We start from the raw sequence: 8,292 nt of genomic DNA on the forward strand, positions 1-8,292 counted from the left end.
GTGTTGGGGGTCCTGGGGGAACCAGGAAGAAGTACTAGAGTCCTGGATACTAGGGTCTGGGACCCTCAAGTTCAGAGCAAGATTCGTGGGTAACGTACTCAGTTACTCCAGACTGCCATGAAGTCTGGAGGGAGACAGTGCTGACGTTAATATCACCAATAACAGTAACAGTGGCCCACACTTTGTAGTGCCAACTAGAAGCCAAGTGCTTTAACCCCCACAACCATTCCCTAGATAGGTGCTGTCATCCCCATTTCACAGATGAGAACACAGAGGCACAGAGAGGTAAAGCAACTTGTCTAAGGTCACACAGCTTGGGTGACATGGACACCACTCAGGGCACACCGCCGAGTGAAAAGGAGGTCCCTTCACCCCAGAGTCCAAATCCAAACTTCCTCATTCCCTCTCCCTCCCCTGGCCACCACACATGGACAACTGCGACAGCCCGGGCCTCGGTCTCAGCTGCCCTGCTTCTGTGCTCACCCCACAACAGCCCCTTCTCAACTGAACAACCAGAGAGATGGTTCTAAAGTTCACATCACATCGTCCCTGGCATCTGGCAGGGCTAGGGATTCAGGTGAGGTAAAGTTCAGGGCACATAATGTTGGGAGACCCTTGTTCCCGGGTGAGACCCTGAGCCTGCCTGGCCCTGACGGCGAGTATAGTTCTCACCTGAGGCCTCTCACAGGCCCTGGGCCTGGGTCTTGGCCTGCAGTGGCTCCCATGGCCTTCTAGAAATATCCAAAGTCCTAAGCAGGTTTTGGAATTCCTGATTCAAATCTGCCGGCCTTCCATCTCCACTCCCCTGGCCCTCCTCTCCTTTGGCCACTGTACCCTGAATCTCTCACATTCCTCCCACCTCTGGGCCTTTGCTCAGGCTGTCCCCCACCCCCGCCAGTCCACCTTTCCCCTGACAAAATGCCGTTCAGTGACCAAGTGTTCCTCACTGGACACCTCCCCCTTGAAGCCCCACTGTCTTCCCCAGCCAGAATTAATCTCAGGATTAATCTCATGCACCTCTCATTAATTAATTAATCTCATTAATCTCATGCACCTCTCAGGTGCATGGGATCTGTTCCCTGGGGACCTTGCAGAGCACGAGTCCCAAAGCCCTCTGAACTCCCTCTGCCTCCCTGGGTCCTGCACGGGGTCTGCTCAGAGCAGGCTCCGTCACCACGGCAGGGGAGACCCACAGGTGACTTTCTCTCCCAGCAGAAAGGGTTTCTGGGGGCAGAGTCTTCAATTCAGGGGGGGATGGAGGTCAGGACAAAGTCAGGAGAGGCTTCTGTGCCTCTGTCGTGGTTGTCAGGCCCGTCCTCCCCACCGCCACCCACCTTGCCCGCTCAGCCCTCTCCCCTCCATCACTTAGCCCTGGGCTCTCTCTGTCCCCTTCCGACAGAAGCATCAGGAAGGAAAGAGCGGGCTTCCAAGGTTGTGCTGGGGAAACCTGCATGTCTTCTGCTGCTGTCACCCCTCCCCCAGGCTCCCTGAGAACCTGTGCTGTGCTGGGTGGGGGATGGGGTAGAGAGAAGGTTGAGGGGGGGCTCTCCGGACTCCCCCTGTATTCACTGGGCACTCACCAGTGAGGAACACGCCCCCGTGTCCCACAGCGAGTCCTTGTTGTCTCTTGACCTAGGCACGAGGCTGGCAGCGCTCCTAAACTAAGGCAGGCTCTTCCTATTGACCTAAAGAAGTCCCAGGAAAGAGATCATTGGCTTGACTTGGGTCATTTTCCAGGTGTTGCCAATTGCTAGGGCTACAGGATACTGAGCTCTGATTGGCCAGACCAGGCCAGGCCTGGACCTAGGGCTGGGCACCACCATCAACCTGGATCCCCTTTTCCTTACCTAGTTATAAATTAAAATTCAAAGCAAGTGAAAGCAGGCCTGAGGCTACATTGTATCAAGGGATACTTTTTCCAATCTAGAGCTCAACTTCTTATTTAGAAGTTAGATTCTTTTTTTTTTCCTAATTCCCCTTTAACTGAGACTGAGGCTCTCAAGGTTCCCAGTTTACGATTCTTGGCTCTAATTCCCTAAAGCTCAGTCTTCACTCCCTGCAGGAGATATGAAAAATAGAACCCCCACGTAATGATTAATTACAAAGGGAAATAGTAAATTACAGGCAAATTTTTGCTTAGCTTAGCCGAGAGATCAACATGAACATCACCAGTAAATTATAGTAATAATCATCAATAATGGTTATTAATAACTAGTATCCTGATAAGTTGTACCCAGAAGGTTACAACATCCTTTCTGTGGCTCCCAACAAAAGTATGCAACCTGAGTCATCAGAAAACATCAGGCTGACCCCAAAAGGAGGGACATTCTAGAAACTGACCTGTACTCCTCAAAGAATATCAAGATCAAGAATGGAATCTCTGATTCAGAGAGACATCATGGCCCCATTAGATCCCGGATTGAGAAAAAAAGAATTGTTACGAAGGACTTTACTGGGGCCGTTGGCAAGACGTTTATGGATTTTAGATCGTATCTGCTGAATTTGGTAGCTATGTGGTTGTGCAAGAGAACGTCATGACTCTTAGGAAATGCAAATGAAAAATATTTAGGAGTAAAGGAGCATCACGTCTGCAGTGTATGTCTAAATGATCCCAGGGGGAAACGATATTTCCAGAAGGAGAGAGAGAAGGAATGATTGGACAAACGCAACAAAGTGTGGACAACTGGTAAACCCAGGTAGAGTTACGTAATTCTTGCAACTTTTACTCATTTCAGAATTAAAAGTCTCTTCGAAAGTCCCTAGGATCCCTCCCATGGCATTCGCCCAGGCTGCAATTTTCTGCTCTTCTTTGCTTGAACCCCTGCAGACTTCCCTTAAAGTCTGTGTCGAGCATTTACAAGGCTACTTACTTGCCATGTTTTTTTACCCAGAATCCCTCGGTGTCCTGGCGGGAGGGTTTCCCAGTTCTCTGTCCTGTCCCAAAGCCCAGCCTCCGGGCTCCCTGAGGGCAGGAATGGGTCTCCCTTGCGCTGCTGTAGCCCTGGGGGTGGGGAGGCAGACCCCGGGCTCTGGAAATATTTGATGAATGAATAAACAAGCCACAGGGGTTACAGGCTGGGTTCAAATTGTAGTTTTGTTTTTTTAGATTTCATTTATTTATTTGACAGACAGAGATCACAAGTAGGCAGAGAGCCTGATGTGGGGCTCGATCCCAGGACCCTGAGATCATGACCTGAGCAGAAAGCAGAGGCTTTAACCCACTAAGCCACCCAGGCGCCCCTCAAATTGTAGTTGTGCTCACCCATAGGAAAGCCTCTTTACTCAGCCGAGCCTCCCCTTCTCCGGCGGCACGGATGACACGTCTGGTTTTTTATTTTTTTAAAACTTTTTTCTTTTTAAAAATAAAACCCAGGTACAGAAAACCACGTGGCACAGAGATACCTTAATAACTATGGTAAACACACACACACACACTGCCTTGTGACCCCCCTCCAGGTGCCCAGGGCAGCGAGCTCCCCCGCTGTCCTGATTGCCAGGGTCATGGGTTATCGCTGCTGTTTTTTTCTCATTTTATCACCTCCACGGGGTTCCCTAGACTGGATACTTGCCCATTGTTTTTATTTATTTATTTTTTTAAAGATTTTTTTTAAATTTATTTATTTGACAGAGAGAGATCACAAGTAGGCAGAGCAGCAGGCAGAGAGAGAGAGAGAGGGAAGCAGGCTCCCCGCCAAGCAGAGAGCCGGATGCGGGACTCGATCCCGGGACCCCGAGATCATGACCTGAGCTGAAGGCAGCGGCTTTAACCCACTGAGCCACCCAGGTGCCCCCTGCCCATTGTTTTTAAATCTCCATTTCATTTAAGTCTCTTTCCCTTTCTGTTTCCTGCTCTATCTGTGGCTCTTCCTTGCAGTCTGTCTGCCACAGACACTGTGCGCTCTGACCTGCAGACTCCCCTGGGGCGGGGAGCGGGGGAGGGGGGCTGCAGCGGGTTGGGGGGTCTGTTCTACATGCCTAGCTTTGGTCTTTCCTGAAAAATGGCAGCCGCCTCCAGAGGCCTGAGCCGGGTATTGGCAAGGAATGAGGATGTGTGGGGCGTGCCTGGCTTGGGAGGGCAGCCCCCAAACACAGACGCTGCCGAGACTAACTATCTGGGGTGCCCGCGTGGCTGGCCGCAGCTCGGCCAGGGGAGGCATCCAGTCTCAAAAGCCCCCCACACAGTCCTGCCCACCCCCCACTGCTGGCCGATCCCAGGGGGAGCCGGTGGCAGAATGGCCCGTAATTTCGGCTGTTCCTCTCCCCTAAAATTATTTCTCATCTGGAAATGGTTTCCAAACCCTTCCCAGGAAAGACTTAGTGGTACAGGGAACATTTTTTCTATTAAAAACAGAAAAATAAGCCCAACGACCAAACACTGGGTCTCTGCAGCTCAGACCCTGGAGGGGTCTGGCTGAGCACCAGCTGTATAACCTGCCCTCCGGGCTCTGCCAGGGAGAAGCAGAAGGTGAGAGGGACAGTCAGGGCTCTCTGCCAGGATCCCCCCTACCCTGACCTGGGCACGGATTCAGGGTCTGTGGGAGCAGGGCCTGGGAGCGCCAGAAGGAGCTGAGGAGAAGAAGCATCTGGCCTGGGGTGGGGTGGCTTGCTCCAGCCCCACTGGGAGACTGGAGGACTCTGGATTGTTCCAGATTGTTCTGGATTGCTCCAGCATCAAGTCCCGGAGAGGCAGTTTTCCCCACAGGGATTCTCTCGCAGCTGCTCTGAGCATCTCAAGGGAAAAGGCTCCCTTGCTGCCAGCATGTCCCTCAGCACCTGGCTAACTCTCTCTTGTGTCCGTTTTAAAGAAGCCCCCACTGGGCTCTGCCTCCCGGACTGGCCAGCAGGAGGATCTGGCAAGAATGGAATGACATTGTTTAACTCTTTTTGTATTTATTTGCACCATCATCTTTGATTGGTGATCAATGACATGGGTTTTCCATTTCTGCTAATGATACCCAGTTTCCTTTGTACAGAAACAGATTCAGCTAAAAAAAAAAAAGTGGGTGGGGAGTCCATTTAAAATCTACATTGGAAGGGGTGCCTGGGTGGCTCAGTGGTTTAAAGCCTTTGCCTTCGGCTTGGGTCGTAGTTCTGGGGTCCTAGGATCGAGCCTCACGTCGGGCTCTCTCCTTGGTGGAGAGCCTTCTCCCTGCCCCCCAACCCCCGCCTGCCTCTCTGCCTACTTGTGATCTCTGTCAAATAAATAAATAAAATCTTAAAAAATAATAATAAAATCTACATTGGGAAGGCAGAGCACAGTCAGCACAAAACTCAGGGGACTGGAGATTGGAAGGCTCTGGTGCCGTGGTTAAGAGGGCAGACTCCAGAGCCTGAGGGCCTGGGCTTAAATTCTGGTCATCTGGGCAAGCTGCTCCCACCTCGCTGAGCCCCCGTGTCCCCATCTGTAAAAAGGAGGGTGCTGCTAGCCCTTTGAGGGGGAGGGCGATTTTCTGCCCCCCCGCCCCGGCTCACTGTGTGTCCTGGGTCTGACCAGGGATGTGCCCCTGCCTCTCAGTGTCAGAGAACTGAGCCCCACATCCCTCTGCCTTCATCTTGTCTTTTTCCATCTTTTTATGACATTTTTACAGACTCAGTTATTAGGGTTCCTTGAATCGCCCCAGGGCTTTTGTACGCACTGTCCCCTTCGCCTGGGATGTTCTATCACTTCCACGTGGGGAACTACTGTTCCTCCCTGAAAAACCCACTGGGCTCCCTCCCCTTTCCCTGAAGCATCCCCATCTCTGACTTTGCTGATTCCCTGATAGGGAGGGTCCAAGAATGTTTTAAACAAAAGATTAGGCTCTGCTATTCTCCTCCCTCACCCGCACAGCTGTCTGCCTCCCTCCCTTTCCTCAGCAAGCTGACTCACTCCGCCCCTTCTCGGAGACCATGCAAATATCTAAGGCAGTCATGGCGTTTATCCAACCAGAGACGGGAGATCTGCCTCCGTACACCCCACGTGCAGTGTCGAAGAGCACTACCTCCGGCTAGTGACCTCATGAGCCCAGCCTCAGTTGGCCCCTCTGACTAATGGTGCAGTAACAGTGCCCCCCTCATTCTGGTTGTTCTGAAGGCTGCATGGGTTAATATAAGCAGGAGACCCTTGGAGAGGACAAGTGCTCGGCGCAGAGCAGGAGAAAGGCATCTCCTAGTAGGACAGAGCCTCTGAGACCAGGGTCTGGGCTAGCGAGAGGCAACTGACCTGCCAAGGGTGCAAAGGTTAAGGGAGGCGCTCCATCCGGGGGCAGCGCTGGTCGCGGGAGCCACAGTTGTTCCAGGTCCTCGCTCGCCCCCTGCTGGCCTCTCTGCAGAATGACAGCCCTTCCTTCTGCTCCCGTGGGTCTCTGACCCTCAACCCCACCAGCTTGGAGGGACAGGTCCTGCCTCTGTCCAGTGGGAGCCTCGGTTTCTTCCCCCATAAACTAGGAGAGCCTGCCTCAGGTGTTTGACAGATAGAAGGCACGCCTCAAATATTTATGTCCTTCCCTTCCCACAACGCCAGTATTTAATGAGCACCTACTGTATGCGGTGGAGTGAAGAACACGACTGGGACATACGCCTTCCCCTTCCGGGGCTTAGGACGTGGAAGAGAAGGAGGAAGAAGTCCGGGAGCGGTGACTGAAGTAAGGCATGGTGGGTGTTGAGCACGCACTCGGTGCCACACAGGGCCCTAAACACTTGCGGATACTGTGAGAAGACAATGAGGTGAGGACTATTTTTAGTCCTGTTAGGGAGAGGAGGGCCAGAGGCGCCAACTAGCTTGTCCCAGGTGGCACAGCCCCGGTGGTGGAAGCAAGACTAGAACCCACGAAGCTCCGTGCCGGGCCGGGGTAGCGGGTCCCAGCATCCATCTGCCCGTCCAATTCAGGACATGTTCGTTGAGCACCTGCTGCTCCCAAAGCCAGTGCTGGATGCCGGGGAGAGCCCAGGGACCCCGCGGACACAGCCCCCAGGGAGTTGCTCTCCCCGGAAGAGATGGGCAGGAAGGGAGGTAAATAAGTAAAACATGTCATTGGCGATCCCTGCTGTACATAACAAATAGAGAGGGGCAGGGAGGAGGCAAGCTGGGGTGTGTTTCGATGTTAAATAATGGAGCCGGGCCTTGTGGGCTCCTTGGGACTTTGGCCCTCCCTGTGAATGAGGTGGGAACCACAGTGGGAGTGTGGTTCTGAGCGGGGTGGGGGGGGGGACACGGGGATGACAGAGAGGACTGGGACGACCCCCTGAGCATCTGCTGAGGATGGAGCTGCCTTTGAGCTGCCGAAGGTGGAGGGTTTCGTTTCAGACGTGTCCATTCGGCCTGTTAGTGTGCATGTGGTTGGGGCTAATCCGAAGAAAACACTTCGCATGAACCTGGCAGGCGCACGGTGAGCCAAGGGCGAGCCGGGATCGCGGCTACCCCTGCCATGGGTATTATTATACCCGGAACCCTGGAGGGATCGCTTCTCTGTCTTGGCTCTTCCCCGGGCTGCTGCATTGTCCCATGGGGCCACCAGGTGGCGCCAGCGCACAGCGGGTGGGTCCGTTCCTCCCAGCTAGCTCAGCTTGGAGGGTCCCTCTGTGGTGGCAACGGTCCTGTGCGCTGTGGGTCCTATAGCAGCATCTCTGGCCTCCACTCTCTCGAGGTCGGCTGCATGCGCCCTCTTCCCCAGGGTGACAACCTAAACACTGAGAAGTATCCCCTGCGGGAAAAATTGCTCGGAAACAGTCAGAGCCCCTGCCTTAGTCCCTGCTCCCCTGGGTTCATTTACTGCGTGTCCTCTGTGTGCTGGAGGCTGGGCTCAGCTGGGGTTCGGAGCCCGGAGGCCCTACTGCTCGCAGAGCTGACGCCCAGACACGGCTGGCCCCCAGGGGCCGGTTAAGCATTCAAGACCGTGGAACACCAAGGGTCACGTTCATCTCTGGCCCCCTCCCTGGGCTAGAGGAGCCCTGGGTTCCATCCAGGTTTCACCCGCTATTAGCTCGGTGATTTTGGGCAAGTCCCAGTAGCTCTCTGAATTTCCCAACAGATAGAATGAAGTGGGGCTCCATTTCAGAGCCAAGCCCCTTGCTGGAGTTTGGGGTCCAGCCACGGGGAGACCACGGTCCCCCTGCGGAAGCTCACAGACTTGGACACAGTGTGGCGTCTGCACGTGCCAGCAAGCTCCCTGACACTCCGGGACGCCTCCCTGCCTCCCCTTTCTCCACTCCATCACCTGACGTACTAACCATTATACTCACTTCTCTGGTTTATCATCAGGCTTCCCGATCAAGCGTGCGAGCTCCCTGAGGGCAGAGGTTGGCTGCACACAG

The sequence above is a fragment of the Meles meles genome, chromosome 16 (genome assembly GCF_922984935.1).
Source record: "Meles meles chromosome 16, mMelMel3.1 paternal haplotype, whole genome shotgun sequence".
Taxonomy (NCBI): Eukaryota; Metazoa; Chordata; class Mammalia; order Carnivora; family Mustelidae; genus Meles; species Meles meles.